Raw genomic sequence first — 18,499 nt, forward strand, 5'->3', positions numbered from 1 at the left:
TTTTGGGCCACAGCTGGCCTCCTCCCTGACTTGGGTCTTGGCCTCTGGGACCAGGCAAGACTGGGACGGGGGGCTGGAGGAGACCTGGTAGTAGACGCCCCCCGTGCCGTTCCCCCTCACCCCCCCCCCCCCCATTCCACTTGCCCAGGGAAGGTGCCAGCTGTGGCCGACATGTTAAAAAACCCAAAACAAATAAAAAGTCGTTCTGAGGGAGAGGGAAGGGAAGGGGGAATCCTCAGTGGGGAATGGATGGGGTTGAGGGGAACTGCAGATGGGAGTGATGGAAAATGACATGTAAAATGGAAAAGTCACGCTGGGCAGGGCACAAGGGGTACGTTTTAATAATAACGAATAATAATGATGGCATTTGTTAAGCGCTTGCTATGCACCAGGCACTGTACTAGGCTCTGGGGTGGATACAAGTAAATCGGTTTGGACACAATCCCTATCCCATGGGGGCTCACAGTCTAAATCCTCATTTTACAGATGAGCCAACTGAGGCACAGAGAAGTGAAGTGACTTGCACAAGGTCACACAAGTGGTGGAGTCAGGATTAGGATCCATGATCTTCTGACTCCGAAACCCGGGCTCTAAATACGATTGAATGAATGAATGAATACGCCAACTAAGGCCATGTGGGAAGGGTGGTGGGGCAGAGAAGGGGCTTAACCTGTCCAATCTGTCCAACCCGATTTGCCTGCATCTACCCCAGCGCTTAGTACAGTGCCCGGCACATAGTAATGCGCTTAACAAATATAATAATCATAACAATAATAATTTTGAGCTGAAGGGAGATGTGTCAGAAGCAGTGTTTGAGAAGAATTGTCCAAGCAGCCGAGTGAAGTGCGGACTGGAGCGGGGAGAGGCTTAAGGTGGGGAGGTTTGTGAGGAGTCTGTGCAGAAGTCACATGGGGATATGACCAGGGCTTGGACCAACATGGTGGCAGCTTGGATAGAGAGGAAGTCATGGTTTCTGGAGTTGCTATGTAGGAAACACTTAGAGGATTTGGTCAAATATTATTATGGCCTCTGGATAAGGACAGAGAAATAATAATAATAATGATGGCATTTTTAAAGTGCTTACTATGTGCAAAGCACTGTTCTAAGCACTGGGGAGGCTACAAGGTGATCAGGTTGTCCCCCTGGTGGCTCGCAGTCTTCATCCCCATTTTCCAGATGAGGTAACTGAGGCCCAGAGAAGTGAAGTGACTTGCCCAAAGTCACACAGCTGACGGTTGGCGGAGCCGGGATTCGAACCCATGACCTCTGACTCCACAGCTCGGGCTCTTTCCACTGAGCCATGCTGCTCCGTCTCTCCTATCCCCGGGACCAGCTCTTGGTAAAGACAAAAGGTACCCAGGGGCTTCGAGGTGGAATGGGGTGCTAGGAAGTCACAGCCACCAAAAATGACCAGCAGGGAGTGGGGGAAATGGAAAAAAAAAATCAGCTCAGGAAAGAGAAAAGGAGGGAGGACAAAGGGCAGGAGAGGGAAAATACAGGAGAGAGGAGAGAAACAAAAAAATGCAGGACTCAAAATAAACCAAGAGTCAACAAGGAGAATAAAGGGAGAAACAACAAAAGTAGGGAAAGATAAGAGGGCAAAGAAGCAGGGAACAGGGAACAGGACCCAAGACAAAGGAGATTAAGAGGTAGGTTACAGTGGAAGGATAGAAACAAAAGAAAAACAGGAAGAAAATCCTAAGGAGAGGAGTTTGTCTGAAAAGACAGGAATAGAGAAGCAGCATGGCCTATTGGAAAGAACCGTGGGCCTGGGAATCAGAGGACCTGGGTTCTAATCCCAGCTCTGCTGTGTGACCCTGGGCAAGTCACTTACCTTCTCGGTGCCTCAGTTCCCTCATCTGAAATATGGGGATTAAGACTGTGAGCCCCATGTGGGACAGGGACTGTATCCAACCTGATTAGCTTGTTTCTACCCCAGCACTTAGTACAGTGCCTGGCACATAGTAAGCGCTTAATAAATACCCTAAAAACAATGAGGGAACCCAGCTTTGACAGAACGTATGGACTAATGGATGGAATGGAGAGAGTGGGTTTGGAGGTTGGTGGGTGGGAGAGTGGGTAGGGGATTTTTCTGAATTTTAGGATTATTAATACTTTGACACTGTCCCCATTTCAAGGCCTTGCCTACCAACATCATCATCATCATCATCAATCGTATTTATTGAGCGCTTACTGTGTGCAGAGCACTGTACTAAGCGCTTGGGAAGTACAAATTGGCAACATATAGAGACAGTCCCTGCCCAACAGTGGGCTCACAGTCCCCTCCTCCTAGCAGAACCACCACAAGGAAGTCTTAGATGACGATCCCCCTCTGAAAAACATGCATATTTTAGGAATATAATAATAATACTCTTCCTCCCCCTGCCTTTTTTTTTTTGCAGTTGGATATGCTAAAAATCAAGCAATAAAACAGAGTTCGGGGACTTACCTTTGCTTTCTGGATTCAGTAAGTAGCCATCTATTACTTTTTTGATGCAGTAGTTGAATTGTTTGTCCTCACTGATTTCTGCTCTCTTAGTCTCTCCTTAATTCCAGATTGTCTGTTCACCCCTGATTAATTTATATTTGTTTGGCAGCCAGAGGGTTAGCTTTAGTTAACATGCAACTGAGGGAAATGTTCTGCTCTGTACTGTAAGTGCTTAACAATTATCATCATCATTATAAATAATAATTATTATTGTCCTCACTGGTCTTTGTTGTTCTCCCCGGTGAGCCAATTTAAAATAATGGAAAAACAAAAATAGTGCCAAAGCATTGAGGTTTTCGTCCATAATGGGGAAGCCATGACTATGAGCCCCATGGGGGGCAACCTGATTACCTTGCATTTACCCCAGTGCTTGGCACATAGTAAGTGCTTACCAAATACCATTATTATTATTATTATTATTTGGAACTCCGTGGGTCAGGCAGGGAACTGTGGGTCAGGTTCCCACAGGAAGTAATCGCACCATCAAAGACATTCCTATCAAAACCCACAGCATTTATGTACCTATCCATTATTTATTTATTTATTTATATTAATGTCTGTGTCGTCTTCTTAATTGTAAGCTCCTTGTGGGCAGGGCATGTGTTTACCAGCTCCGTTGTAATGTATCTCCCAAGCGCTTAGTGCAAGTGCTCTGTGCATAGTAAGTCCTCCATAAATGCCATTGACGGATCAATTGAGGGATTGCTTGAAAACCATTGAGTGTGCCTAAGGTAATTAGGGATATACACAGAAAGTCGAATCAAGGCAGACCCATACTTGCATTCTGGAAAGGGGAAGAAGGATGGGAGAGAAACATAAAGCCAGATGAGTTTTATACATGAAACCAAGTGACTTGACAATCAGTCAATCAGTGGTATTTATTGAGCCCATACTATGGGCAGAGCACTGAACTGAGCATTTGGGAGAATACAATACAACAGAGTTGGCAGAAGCGTTCCCTGCCCACAACGAGCGTACAGTCGCCTGGCCTTCTCTCCATCCCCGTCCCGACTAAACCTCCCACTTCTCCATCCCCAGAGCTTCTCCACCCCTTCTCCTTCCTCCTCCTGCTATCCTGGTACAACAGAATTCACAGAGATGTTCCCTGCCCATAATTCCCTGCCCATAACGAGCTTAGACACACATTCATTCGATCGTTCCTGGCCTCAGGTGACAAATTTCTTTATCTCACTGTGAGGCCTGATGGTTTAAGGCAAAGAACTGCCCTTTCTGTGAGCAACTTGGGCATCATGAGCCCCACCGAGTAGCCGGACAGTGGTTCATGGCTCACAAACAGCTCTGCGGCCACATCGGGAATAGACAGAACAAAGAATACGCCAGAACAAAGAATACGCCAGACTCCAAACTTATTCTCTTGGCACTTGCCACACTACCGAAAGAAGCCAAGGCAAGGGAGAGCAAGTATTGAATCCCCGTTTTGCAGGTGAGGGAACTGAGGCCCAGAGAAGTTAAATGACTTGGCCAAGGTCACCCAGCAGGCCCCTTTCCACTAGGCCATGTTGCTTGTTAGGTAGAATTACACGTGGTTTCTCTGCAGCGGGTAAATGGAGTAACACTCTGTTCTTGCCTAACCTTTTCAGTGACGCGTGGGAGGGGGAAGTGGCATTTTAGGGTGAGTGGTAAATGTCACCCTGGGATTCCAGAAGTGACAGTCCGAGTCCCCCCCCACCCAACTCTGAGAGCACACCACTCCTTGTTGCCCAAGTCCTTGCATGCGTGACCACTTTCACACAACCTAGACAGGCTTTCTCAGTTGAACAGCTTGAAGGGGGCAACTTAACCCACTGCCGAGCACTTGTCAGATGTTGATCTGAACTAGCCCACGTCTTTGCGGGCATTTATTTTCCAACTGAGAGATTGCGGTCCCACCATAAAGAATCTTCTCCGGGTGGGATTTTTCCCTGCTGTTGGACTCGAGGCTGTCTGGCGATGTACCATCTGCGGGCATGATAGTGGGTCGTTGAGTAGATTCTGTGGGGAAGTAAGAGAGCTTGGGCTTTCCCCATTGGCAGTTTGCGTGGAAGAACCGCAAGCAATGCAGAGACAGAACAGGGTTTGCGGGCTGTGATGTTGGCAAATATTGCTCTGAACTAGCCCCCATCTTTTGCCATCTGTATGCCAGAGCTAGGTTGCTGAACCTGGTATAATGGACAGAGCAGAGTGGTGGGAATCAGAGAATCAGGGCTCTAATCTAATCCGCCCACTTTTTTTTTTAATGGTATATGTTAAGCACCTACTATGTGCCAGGCACTGTACTAAGCACTGGGGGACATACAAGTTAATCAGGTTGAACCCAGTCCCTGCCCTACATGGGGCTCACAATCTTAATCCCCCTTTTACAGATGAGATCCAGCGCTTAGAACAGTGCCCAACAAATGTCATTATTATTATAACTGAGACCCAAAGAAGTGAAGAGACTTGCCCAAGGTCACACAGCCGACAAGTGGCTGAGCCAGGATTAGAACCCATGTCCATCTGACTCCCAGGCCTGTGTCTAGCCACTAGACCACCGTGCTTCTACACTTGGCTGCTGTTTGAGCTTCTCTGTGCCACAGTTTCCTCATCTCCTCATCAGTGGTATTTATCGAATGCTTACTATGTGTAGAGCGCTGTACTGAGCACTTGGGAGAGTACAATGTAATAAAAGACAATCTTTGTGTGTGCACAGTAGGGTGAGGACTGTGGTTAGAGATTGGCGTTTGTCATACGCACAGCCATGGATGATCTTCACAGTCATTTGCATTTTCTTTTGAAGGATTCGAAGTAGAGATGGACCCAAGTCCATATTACAAATGGCAGCTTAAGGGAATTATTGCTAAAATGGTCATTTCTCCACCTCCCCCCTTTCTATGAGCTCGTCGTGGGCAGGGAATGTGTCTGGTGTTAAATTGTACTCTCCCAAGTGCTTAGTACAGTGCTTTGCACTCAGCGAGTGCTCAATAAATGCAAGTGAATGAATGAGTGAATGTGGGTAATCCTCAAGGCTGTGATCTTTGTCATTTTACACTTTCTTGGCTTCAATTCTTACCTCTATCAATCAATCAGTGGTATTTATTGAGAGTTCATTGTACAAGCGCTTGGGAGAATACAATGCAACAGAATTGGTAGACATGTTCCCTGCCCACAAGGACTTTGCAGGGTAGGGGGTAGACAGACATTAATATAAATAAATGAATAAATAAATCACAGATATGTGCATAAAATGCTGAGGGTGAGTGGTTATCAAGTCAGCCAGTCAATCATATTTATTTAGCACCTACTCTGTGTAGAGCACTATACTAAGTGCTTGGGAGATGACAATATAACAATAAACAGACACATTCCCTGCCCACAGTGAACATGCAGTCTAGAGGGGGAAGAATTTCCGGAAAAAACCCAGGACCTATAGATCTTCAGTCTATGGCTCTCCCAACTGAGCTATCTCGGCTTTCTTAGGGTATTCATTCATTCATTCAATCGTATTTATAGTAATAATAATAATGATGGCATTTATTAAGCGCTTACTATGTGCAAAGCACTGTTCTAAGCGCTGGGGAGGTTACAAGGAGATCAGGTTGTCCCACAGGAGGCTCACAGTCTTCATCCCCATTGTACAGATGAGGGAACTGGGGCACAGAGAAGTGAAGTGACTTGCCCAAAGTCACACAGCTGACAATTGGCAGAGCTGGGATACGAACCCATGATCTCTGACTCCAAAGTCCGTGCTCTTTCCACTGAGCCACGCTGCTTCTCTGACCTTACTGTGTGCAGAGCACTGTACTAAGCACTTGGAAAGTACAATTTAGCAATAAAGAGAGACGATCCCTGCCCACACCGGTCTTACAGTCTAGAAGTGGTGAGACAGACATCAAAATAAGTAAACAGGCATTGATATTAATAAATAGAATTATAGATATATGCATAGATACACAAGTGCTGTGGGGCGGGAGAGGTAGAGCAAAGGGAGCGAGTCGGGGTGACACGGAGGGGAGGGGGAGCAGAGGCAAAAGAGGGCTTAGTCTGGGAAGGCTTCTTGGAGGAGGTGAGCCTTCAGTAGGGCTTTGAAGGGGGGAAATGGAATTGGCAGATTTGAAAAGGGAGGGCATTCCAGGGCAGAAGTAGGACGTGGGCCGGGGTCGACGGCGGGACAAGTGAAATGGAGGCCCAGTGAAAAGGTTAGCACCAGAGGAGCAGAGTGTGTGGGCTGGGATGTAGAAGGAGAGAAGGGAGGTGAGGTAAGAAGGGGTGCTATTGAAGCCAATAATGAGGAGTTTTTGCTTGATACGGAGGTTGATAGGCAACCATTGGAGATTTTTGAGGAGGGGGGTGATATGCTCTGCACGTTTCTGTAAAAAGATCATCCGGACAGCAGAATGAAGTGTGGACTGAAGTGGAGAGAGAGAGGAGGTTGGGCGGTCAGAAAGGAGGCTGATGCAGTAGATCTAAGCACAGAAAGGGAGTAGGGGGAAAGGGTGATTTTAATAAGGCTTTGAAGGTGGGGAAAGTGGTGGTCTATCATATGTGAAGGGGGAGGGAGTTCCAGGTTAGAGAGAGGACGTGGGCGAGGGGTCAGCGGTGAGATTGAGGTTGATGACAGAGGTGCGAAATGCCCTCATCTGCATATCTGCATAACCTGCACTCCCTCATACTTAGAATGTGAGCCCCACGTGTTGTGTGATTATGTTGTATCTACCCCAGTGCCTAGTACAGTGCCTGCCACATAGTAAGCACTTATAAAATACCACAACTCTTGTGATTATTACTAATACAAATCATAATAATCAAATTATTATTACTACTAAAGAAAGACAATCAATTCAGTTCCTCGTGAATTGAGGTGCTTTTCACTCAAATGGCAAGTGAAAGAGAAAGGAGTGATTCACAAGACACGGAGACCCTGTAGTCTTAAATGCACAATTAGTTGAGCAGTTAGAATTGAGGTCAGCAGGAAGCACACAACTTCGACTTATCGCTAAGGAAACTGAAGTCCCCAAGGGCAATGACTCTTGCAAGACCAAAGCACGAAGTAATAGCAAAAGAGAATTAGATGTCGAAAGCTATGACATTCAGCCGGGTGCTTGACTTCGGAAGGTTTATGTAAGGCGACATTGAGGAAATACATCAACTGCAAAACATACTCCATACGCTTAGAACAGTGCTTGGCACGTAGTAAGTGCTTAACAAATACCAAAATTATTATACGAGTGTTTCCGTATGTTTGGCAAATGGATCATCTCAGTGGGTAGCGAACCATCAAGGTAATAAATATTGGTGTCTAGCAAATGAAGTCACGGCATCGAAGACCCTTCAAATCAGATCATCATTTTCCCCTGAATACATTTATTGATAAACCGCCAACTGCTTTGGTAACTATACCAATTCCTCCTGCCCCAGTGAAAAGTTTTATAGGACAAAAACATGTTTGGAAAGAATACAAAAGGCTCAGACACAATAATCTATTGAGTAGGAACTCAGATAAGTACAGCAAGTATCTTAAACTTATTTTTTATCACCAGTAGTCCAACTTCTGTAAAGAGTTGTAATAATGGTAATTGTGGTATTTGTTAAGAGTTTACCATGTGCCAAGCACTGTACTAAGCATTGGGGTAGATTCCAGATACTCAGGTTGCACACCATCCCTGACCCACGGCTCACAGTCTAAACATCTAAGGTCTTAATCGCTTACTGGGTGCCAGGCACTGTTCTAAGCGCTGGGGTAGAGACAAGCTGATCAGGTTGGACACAGTCCTTATCCCATGTGGGACCCCATGTCTTGTCTGCTGTGTGACCTTGGGCAAGCCACTTCACTTCTCTGAGCCTCAGTTCCCTCATCTATAAAATGGGGATTAAGACTGTGAGCCCCACGTGGGACAACCTGATCACCTTGTATCCCCCCAGCGCTTAAAACAGTGCTTTGCTCATAGTAAGTACTTAACAAATGCCATCACCATCATCCCCATTTTACAGATGAGGGAACTGAGGCCCAGGGAAGTGAAGTGACTTGCCCGAGGTCACACAGCAGAGAAGTGGCGGAGCGGAATTAGAACACAGGTCCTCTGCCTCCCAGGACCGGGCTCTTTCCACTAGGCCACATTGCTTTCCAGAAAGTAAAATCAGGAACCAGATGAAGAGAACATTTGGACAACTGTTCAGAGGTGCCCAAAGAATGCTGGGAGGGGACCATTATAGGCAAGTGTACGGGAGGCAAGAAAATTACAGGTTTCTATTGAGTAGGAGCTGAGTGTAGCCATGGCATTTTAGAGCTGGAACTGGACTTCATGGAAACATTTAATTTGTATGCATTTAGGGAAATTCTAGGGCATTGAGCTGTAGCGGTTGTGACTCAGAGAAACCCAAATGGGAGCCATGCAAGGGACTGAAGAATGTGACCCCGGGTAATGCCACGCTAAACTAATTTCATTGCTTCAGGGAAAAATATTTGTCGATGTATTTTCAACGTGTACTTTTTCTCAACCAAGGATGGTTTCAGTACAGGGAAAGCAGTCTTGCCTAATGGATAGAGCACGGGCCTGGAGTCAGAAGGACCTGGGTTCTAATTCCGACTCCACCACTCATCTGCTGTGTGACCGTGGATGTCACTTCGTTTCTCTGGGTCTCAATTGCCTCATCTGGAAAATGGGGACCAAGGGTGTGAGCCCCATGTGGGATAGGGACTGTGTCCAACCTGCTTAACTTGTTATCTACCTCAGTGCTTATGAGGGTGCTTGGCACAGAGTAAGCACTTAACAAGTATCGTTATTATTTTTATTAACACCTGGAAGAGTGACTTGTCTATATATGTAGAAAGATATTTCCAGGAAGTTCCAACTTTTTTTTCCTGAGGAATTTCCTCCACCAGAGTGAACCCAAATGAAATCATTTTGCCCTGGGGTATGTGATCAAACATATTTCTGGGGTCCCTGGACCTTTTCCTTGAAGGGGATTCTCTTTCTGTTTGTATAACCAAATTTCCTCTCACGCTTGACTGCTAGTGCTCCTTTAATTTCAAAGCGGACCAAGGCCATTTCCATCTCAACTGCGAAGGCTTTTTCTTCAGCTGTTTCAGGTACAGTGCTTGGCACATAGTAAGCGCTCAACAGATACCATTAAAAAAAGTTGGGAATTCTGGGAGGTACATTGAGAAGTCCCGGCTGCATAGGTGCAGGCTGTGAGAGGGACAGACAGCCTTGTCTGGAGCCCAGCCTACGAGGCTTAGAGAAACTGTTGCTTGGGTTTAGCAGGTAAATATTTCTATAATTTCTTTATATTAATGTCGGTCTCCCTCTCTAGACTGTAAGCTCGTTGTGGGCAGGGAATGTGTATGTTCATTGTTATATTGTACTCTCCCAAGTGCTCAACACAGGGCTCTGCACACAGTGAGCACTCAATAAATATGATTGAATGAATGAATGAGAGTACAATGCAAAGATAAGCAGCGTGACCTTAGTGGAAAGGGCACGGGCCCAGAGTCAGGACCTGGGTTCTAATCCCACCTCTGCTATTCCCCTGCTGGGTGACTTGGGGCCAGTCACTTCACTCTTCTGTGCTTCACTTTCCTTTATCTGTAAAGTGGTGATTCAGTATCTGTCCTCTCTCCTACTTACAGTGTGAGCCCCATGTGGGACCTGATAATCTTGTATCTGCCCCAGTGCTAAGTACAGTGCTTGACACATACTAAGTGCTTAACAAATACCACTAATATTATTATTATTATTTAGTTGTTTACTCACTGCCACCTCTGCTGTAGGCAAAGATAGGGTGGGAATTAATAGCTGTGGGAAGGTGTGGGCAGGGACTGTCTTTTTTTATTGCTGAATTGTACTTTCCAAGCATTTAGTACAGTGCTCTGCACACAGTAAGCGCTCAATAAATATGATTGAATGAATGACTGAGAGCCCTACGTGGGAGAGGGACTCTGTCTGACCTGATTACTGTGCATCTTCCCCAGCACTTAGAACAGTATCTGGCATATGGTAAGCGCTTAACAAATACCATTAAAAAAGCCAATGACAAAACCCACGAGGAAACAGGCAGGGAGGGATCCAGAAACTCTATGAAAGTTTCATGGGTCTCAGCTGATTTCCCCTTTAATTACACCCCACTTTTCATCTAGGTATCATAAAGCACCTGACAAATGGGTTGGGAGTCCCAAACCCATTTTATAGGCGAAGCAGGCGAGGTTATAAATGGAAGGATCATGCCAAACGTTCGTCATTTGGGTTTTGACACCTTGACTTTCACCGCCCGTCGAACAACTAAAACCTCACCAAAAAGCAAAGAGCCTCCTTCCTTTTCAGCTTAAAATACACCATATTCCCATTTCTATTAAACACAGAGTGGACCTTCAAGCTTCCATGAACCTTCTGGTTGTTTCTTTTCAGTCAATGAATTTTCGAGCTCTGAACAATGCAAATATCACAACGAAGCCTAATCCGGGCTCTGGGTAGAAGGTATGAGACACCGAGCTCTCTGTGTTTGATGGAGTGTTTTTGACTTTCCAGCCTTAAAGTTAGTTTTCAATTAAGCACACAGCAGCCATTTGTTTTTTGTTTTTTTTTTTACCGTCCTCGTAACTTGTTATTTTTGGCCAGCCCAGCCTCTCGTTAACTGCCATTAAAAGGGAGGCCTTTTCTTTTAATGGGGCAAGGGCCCCAGGTGTTAATGAGCTATAAAATATTTTCACTCTTTCAAGCCTGTGAATCCGAAGGAAGGGGTTGACCCCCTGACTTTGAGATCCATTTGACAGTGATTTACGCTCAGTCGCATTGAACGTGAGGCTATCTGGATGAAAATCCGGGAAGAGTGATTCGTACTGGCAAGCCCTGCAGAATGTTATTCAAGGTGAGCCCAAGCCCTTGGTAACTTGGGAAGGAAATAATTTTCCAGGGAGTGGCCTAAAATAGTTAGAATTTGAGATTCACATCCCTCCCCACCAACCCCCGGCCTTGCAAAAACACAATAATGCTTTTTAAATTTTCAAATTGCATTTGAATGTTTTCTGAATGTTGTTGAGGAGGGAGGAATCCCTTTTTAAAAAAATGGCATTTGTTAAACACCTCCTATGTGCCAGGCACTTCATGTCTCTGGGCCTCAGTTACCTCATCTGTAAAATGGGAATTAAGACTGTGAGCCCCATGTGGGACAGAGACTGTGCCCAACCTGATTAGCTTATATCTACCCCAGTGCTTATCACGTAGTAAGTGCTTAACAAAGGCCATTAGAAAAAATAAAGCCAATCAATCTTTGGCTTCTTCTGTGTGCAGAGCTCTGTATCAACACTTGAGAGAACATAATAGAATACCCTCAAGGAATTTAAATGTTCAAAGATTAGCTGAGAGATTACTGAACAGCTTTTCCCCCTCTCTCCCTCGCAACAAAATGGCAGGTCCCTCGCTTCTCCACCAACCACACAATTTGAAAATCAGGTTTAAAATGTTAAAAAGCCAAGAAAACGATTGTGTATCTTTGCAGTTCAGTTTTGAATACTCGACCGTAAGAGAACAAGACCTTTAAATTCAGAAATGATCTCTGATCCAAAAGGAAAGAATAATTTGCCATTAATCAGGTTACTATTTGGACTTGAACTGATTGAATTGTTTTTTAGGAAGCCAGGCAAGATTTTTAGGTGGTTATTATCATGGAATTTGGGCCAGGCCAGGAACACTGGATAAATTAGGGCCAGTGAATGCTCTTGAATTTTGAATACACCCTAGTTGTGGAAGAAAAGATTGCTGAAACAGATCCACCTTGGGATAACCTCTTTGGAATGTAGACTTTGTACTTTAATATCTCTCTCCTTCTATCACCCTCTCTCTCCTTTTCTCCCTCTCCGATGCTTTTCTCTTTACCTTTCCTTCATCACACCTACACTCACAAGGCTAAAACCTGCCCTTTTCTCTCCATCCAAACCTCCACAACACTGTTCCGAGCACTTATCCTATCCCACTCTGATGATTCTATCAGCCTCCTGCCTCTCTCCACTCCAGTCCCATACTTTCATTCATTCATTCAATCATATTTATTGAGCACTTACTGTGTGCAGAGCACTGTACTAAGTGCTTGGGAAGTACAAGTTGGCAACATATAGTGACGGTCCCTACCCAACAACGGGCTCACAGTCTAGAAGGGGGGAGACAGACAACAAAACAAAACATATTAACAAAATAAAATAAATAGAATAGTAAATATGTACAAGTAAAATAGAGTAATAAATCCATACAAACATATATACAGGTGCTGTGGGGAGGGGAAGGAGGTAGGGCATGGGGAGGGGGAGGGGGAGAGGAAGGAGGGGGCTCAGTGTGGGAAGGCCTCCTGGAGGAGGTGAGCTCTCAGTAGGGCTTTGAAGGGAAGAAGAGAGCTAGCTTGGAGGATGTGCGGAGGGAGGATATTTCAGGCCAGGGGCTGGGAGTCGACGGTGGGACAGGTGAGAACGGGGCACAGTGAGGAGGTTAGCGGCAGAGGAACAGAGGGTGTGGGCTGGGCTGAAGAAGGAAAGAAGGGAGGCGAGGTAGGAGGGGGCGAGGTGATGGACAGCCTTGAAGCCGAGAGTGAGGAGTTTTCTCCATACTTCACTCTGCTGCCTGGATCATTTTTCTACAAAAGCATTCAGTCCGTGTCTTCCCATTCCTCAAGAACCTCCAATGGCTGACCATCCATCCACCTCCGCATCAAACTGAAACACCTCACCATTGGCTTTAAAGTACTCAATCACTCGCCCCCTCCTACCTTACCTCAGATCGTCCCCCATGCGGGGCTCACAGTCTTAATCCTCATTTTACAGATGAGGAAACTGATGTATTGAGAAGTTAAGATTAGAACCAGGTCCTCTGACTCCCAAGCCTGTGGTCTTTCCATTAAGCCACACTGAGAGCTCCCTGCTGACTTTCTGGGTGGAATACAGGTCCTCTTTATTCTTCCATCTTTTAGCACGTAGCTTCCCCAATTCAAATGAAATTGGGAGAATTAAGACCTGTAATAATTGAAGTATTTGTTAAGCGCTTACTCCGCCTCAAAGCCTGTTTTGTATGTTGGGGAAGGTACAAGTTATAAAGCCAGACACAGTCCCTGTCCCACACAGGGCTCACAATCTAGGTATGAGAGGAACAGGGATTGAATCCCCATCTTACAAATGAAAAAAGTATGTTTTCGGGAAGTATGTGTATCCTACACAATCCCTAAATACTGGTTATATTGAGTGGCTATTATACTGTTCTAATTTTGGATTGAAATTTTGCTTATTACTGTTTAATGTGTTTGTGTCAGAGGTGCCTTTGAACCTCTACAGCAGACTATTAATACCTGGTCTGCTTTTCTTGAATTTGTCAGCGGAAAGTTTGTCAGTCATTTTCTTGGATGACTCATGGAAGGGAGAGCTTTCATTATGGGCATGTCACTGTCATCAGTTATTATTGTTAGCATTAATAATTACCATTATTATTATTACTGTGGTACATAAGCACTTACTGTGTACTAGGCACTGTACTAAGTGCTGGGTGACCCAGGTGACCCAAGCAATAGTGACCCAGGTGCTTAGTTCAGTGCTTTGTCTGGAGAAGGAGCACAGGAATTGATTGATAGTTTCTCTTCATAGCTCTTGGGAAAGGCAAAAAGAATCCAGTCTATTCTAACTTTGTACAAGTGGGCTGTATTTCAGCATACTTTCAAAAATTTAATTTTGGTAAGTGATTTGAACCCTTTGAAATAATAATAATAATGATAATGGTATTTGTTAAGTGCTTACTTTGTGCCAAGCACCTTTCTAAGCTCTGGGGTAGGTACACAACAATCAGGTTGTCTCACATGGGGCTCACGGACTTAATCCCCATTTTACAGATGAGGTAACTGAGGCACAGAGAAGTTGTGGCCTGCCCAAGATTGCACAGCAGACAAGAGGAGGATCCAGGATTAGAACCCAACCCCGTGCACTTTCCACTAAGCCACGCTGCTTCCAAATTGGGAAGCTGAGTTTACTGTGTGCAGAGCACTCTGTGGTAAGCCACCGAGAGTGTTTCCTGCCCCCAAGGAGCATACAGTCTGGTAACATCTTAGAATCACCTTTGTTTTAGATGTTTCCTTGTCAATCTTTCATGAAAAGGCTGATGAAATGGGAGATTTAAAATAGAATCATCTGGCAAGAGTAGGGTCCCTTCTTCATGTCAGCCTTTAAAATCATTGCCTTTTTGTTTTAAACAAACCATCTCTCTGAACACTGTAGTTATTGTAACCAAACTAAAGCAAAGTAGCTGTTAAATATGTGGTCATTTAAGCTAAAGAATGCATGTAGGCTCAGAAACGTTTTCTGGAATTCCTCAATCACGGTTTTGTTTCAAGAAACTCGTTGAAAATGCTAGTTATCTGTTAGAATTGCTGGGGATCAGCAGAATCTCGATGCCTTATCTGAGCTGTGTATGTCATGGAAGAGTGGGAAGACCCTTGGTCTTTATTCGTTCATTTATTCATTCAGTCGCATTTATTGAGCACTTACTGTGTGCAGAGCACTGTACTAAGTGCTTGGGAAAGTTCAATACAACAATATACAGTGACATTCCCTGCCTACAGCGAGCGTACAGTCTAGTCTTAGAGAAGCAGCGTGGCTCAGTGGAAGGAGCATGGGCTTTGGAGTCAGAGGCCATGGGTTTGAATCCCAGCTCCACCAACTGTCAGCTGTGTGACTTTGGGCAAGTCACTTAACTTCTCTGGGCCTCAGTTACCTCATCTGTAAAATGGGGATTAAGACTGTGAGCCCCCCGTGGGACAACCTGATCACCTTGTAACCTCCCCAGCACTTAGAACAGTGCTTTGGACATAGTAAGTGCTTAATAAATGCCATTATTATTAGTAGTAGTGGGGGGAATCAGTACAATGACAGATAAGAACATAAATGCTGTGGGGCTGGGACGGGGGAAGAGCAAAGAGAGCAAGCCAGGGCAATGCAGAAGAGAGTGGGAGATGAGGAAAAGTAGGGCTTAATCTGGGAAGGCTCTTGGAGGAGGTGTGCTTTCAGTAAGGTTTGAGGCAGAGGAGAGTAATTGTCTGTGGAATTTGAGGAGGAACAGTGTTCCAGGCCAGAGGCAGGACATGGGTTAGGGGTAGGTGATGAGACAGGCAAGGTTGAGGCACAGTGAGAAGGTTAACCATTACTGGTCCTACAGATTGCGGTGTTTCATTCTTTATTGTAGTTGAGCACTGCTCTGGGGCAGATACAGCTCACCCTGCCGTATCCACATAATTAATTTTTTATTTTATAGTATTTGTTAAGCACTTACTATATGCCAGGTACTGCTGGGGTAGATAGAAGCTAATCAGGTTGGACACAGTCCCTGTCTCACTTAGGGCTCACCGTCTTAATCCCCATTTTACTGCTGAGACAACCGAAACCCAGTTTGACTGGGCTTGTGAGCCCCTGAGGGACAGAAACTGGATCTAATTAGCAATTGTGTATTCTTTCCCAGTGCTTAGGACAGGGCTCTAAACCCTGTAAGCGCTTAATAAATACTATTACTACTACTCCCATGGTCCTGGAAATTATAAACTGGCAAAGTTTTCTAGCAAGTATCTTTGTTTCTGGTTGGTTTGTTTTTTATGCTATTTGTTAAGCGCTACTATGCTTGAGAAGCAGCGTGTCTTAGTGGCAAGAGCCTGGGCTTGGAGTCTGAGGTCGTGGGTTCTAAACCCGGCTGTGCCACTTGTCAGCTGTGTGACTTTGTCAAGTCACTTCACTTCTGTGTGCCTCAGTTACGTCATCTGTAAAAGGGGGATTAAGACTGTGAGCCCCACGCGGGGCAACCTGATTAGCTTGTATCTATCCTAGCACTTAGAACAGTGCTTGGCACATAGTGAGCTCTTAACAAATACCATTATTATTATTATCATTATTTTTATTATTATGTGCCAGGCACCGAACTAAGTCCTGGGGCAGATACAAGCTAATCAGGTTGGACACAGTCCATGTCTCACTTGGGGCTCACAGACTTAATCCCCATTGTCCCGATGAGGCAACTGAGGCTCAGAGAGGTGAAGTGAGTTACCCCAGGTCACACAGGAGACAAGTGGAGGAGCCAGGATTAGAACACATGTCTTTCTAACTCCCAAGCCCGGGCTCTGTCTGCTAGGCCAAACTGCCCCCTGGGTCTACAGATGTCTTCTGGAGGTGAGCACTTCTTCCTCCTTCACAGGGTTTTGGGCCCTGAGAGTTGGGCTTGTCGATACTGTATGGATCTTGACTATGTTTTGACACCAAGCAGCCCGCGTGGGAAATTCTAACTAGTGGATCACTGAGATAGATGATCGGTATCACCATTGGGCCTTATATTTATTACCCTGAGGTGACTGTTCAAAGGTTAATTAGGTTTCGAGGTAGCTATAAATAGTTTGCCTTTCAAAAACCCATGTGATTGAGTCTGGGGTTTGCTGTTTGATAGGATCAGTCCTGGCAGGAGGCTTGGATCCTGAAAGATTTATTCCTTCCCAGTTGGGATCGGAGATAACGGGGTTGTTTGTCCAAAGTAGCAACAGCAGTAGCTCTTACACTGAAGGCAGGACTACCCCCCTGGGATTCTGGGAAAACTCCAGTTGCTTGGTGCCTATGAGGGGCAACTTGGGACACCTTGGATCATTTCTGACATCTGAAGACTTCTCACTGGCTTAGAGTGTGGAGCAAACACGCTCTTGCTTGGAGCCGGCAGGGTAGGACAGGAACAGATGAAGGAAGAGCAGCATCTAATGATCATGATCGTGGTACCTATTAAGCGCTTACAATGTGCCAAGCATTGTACTGAGCGTTGGGGTAGATACCAGGTAGACTGGACATGTACTGGGTCCTACCTGGGGGCTCGTGGTCTATAGGGGAGAAAGAACTGATACTGAATCATTCATTCATTTATTTGTTCTTTCAGCTGTATTTGTTAAGGGCTTACCGTATGCAGAGTGGGGTGCTAAGCGCTTGGGAGAGTACAATAAAATGACAGACACATTCCCTGCCCACAACGAGCTTACCATCTAAAGGGGGAGGCAGACATTAATACACTTAAATGACAGATATGGACATAATTGCTGTGGGACTGGGAAGGGGAATGAATAAAGGGAGCAAGTTTGGGAGATGCAATCAATCAATCAATCAATCGTATTTATTGAGCGCTTACTATGTGCAGAGCACTGTACTAAGCGCTTGGGAAGTACAAATTGGCATCACATAGAGACAGTCCCTACCCAACAGTGGGCTCACAGTCTAAAAGGGGGAGACAGAGAACAGAACCAAACATACCAACAAAATAAAATAAGTAGGATAGAAATGTACAAGTAAAATAAATAAATAAATAGAGTAATAAATATGTACAACCATATATACATATATACAGGTGCTGTGGGGAAGGGAAGGAGGTAAGACGGGGGGATGGAGAGGGGGACGAGGGGGAGAGGAAAGAAGGGGCTCAGTCTGGGAAGGCCTCCTGGAGGAGGTGAGCTCTCAGCAGGGCCTTGAAGGGAGGAAGAGAGCTAGCTTGGCGGATGGGCAGAGGGAGGGCATTCCAGGCCCGGGGGATGACGTGGGCCGGAGGTCGATGGCGGGACAGGCGAGAGCGAGGTACAGTGAGGGGAGATGCAGAGGGGAGTGGGAGAATTGTCATTTTACAGATGAGGAATTTGAGACACAGAGAAGCTGAGTTACCCAAGATGTCACAGCAGGCGAGGAGGGGAGGTGAGATTAGAACCCAGTTCCTCTGTCTCCCAGGTCCAGATTCTTTCAAATCAGTACGGCCTTGTGGAAAGAGCACGGGCCTCAGAGTCAGAGGACCTGGGTTCTAAACCCAGCTCTGCCAGTTGTCTGCTGTGTGACCCTGGGCAAGACTTGACATTCCTGTGCTTCAGTTCCCTCATCTCAAAAAGGGGATTCAATACCTGTGCTTTTTCCCGTGATTTTCTTCCATCTACCTCAGATCTTAGGGGAAGCAGCGTGGCTTAGGGGATAGAGCCTGGGCCTGGGAGACAGAGGGACCTGGGTTCTAATTCCAG

The 18,499-nt window shown here is 45.5% G+C and overlaps 1 protein-coding gene across 2 annotated transcripts in view; it reads left to right on the forward strand.

Annotated features, from left to right (window-relative positions):
- Window positions 1-2,408: 2,408 nt before the first annotated feature.
- Window positions 2,409-18,499, forward strand: part of B3GNTL1 (UDP-GlcNAc:betaGal beta-1,3-N-acetylglucosaminyltransferase like 1) — a 256,114-nt gene continuing 240,023 nt past the window's right edge. For both annotated transcript variants that reach the window (XR_005454210.1, XM_038757407.1), the window contains exon 1: window positions 2,409-2,467. The gene's annotated coding sequence lies outside the window, so the exon portion shown is untranslated. The remainder of the gene's footprint in view (window positions 2,468-18,499) is intronic.

Source organism: Tachyglossus aculeatus, chromosome 15 (genome assembly GCF_015852505.1).
Source record: "Tachyglossus aculeatus isolate mTacAcu1 chromosome 15, mTacAcu1.pri, whole genome shotgun sequence".
In the NCBI taxonomy this organism is placed as follows: domain Eukaryota; kingdom Metazoa; phylum Chordata; class Mammalia; order Monotremata; family Tachyglossidae; genus Tachyglossus; species Tachyglossus aculeatus.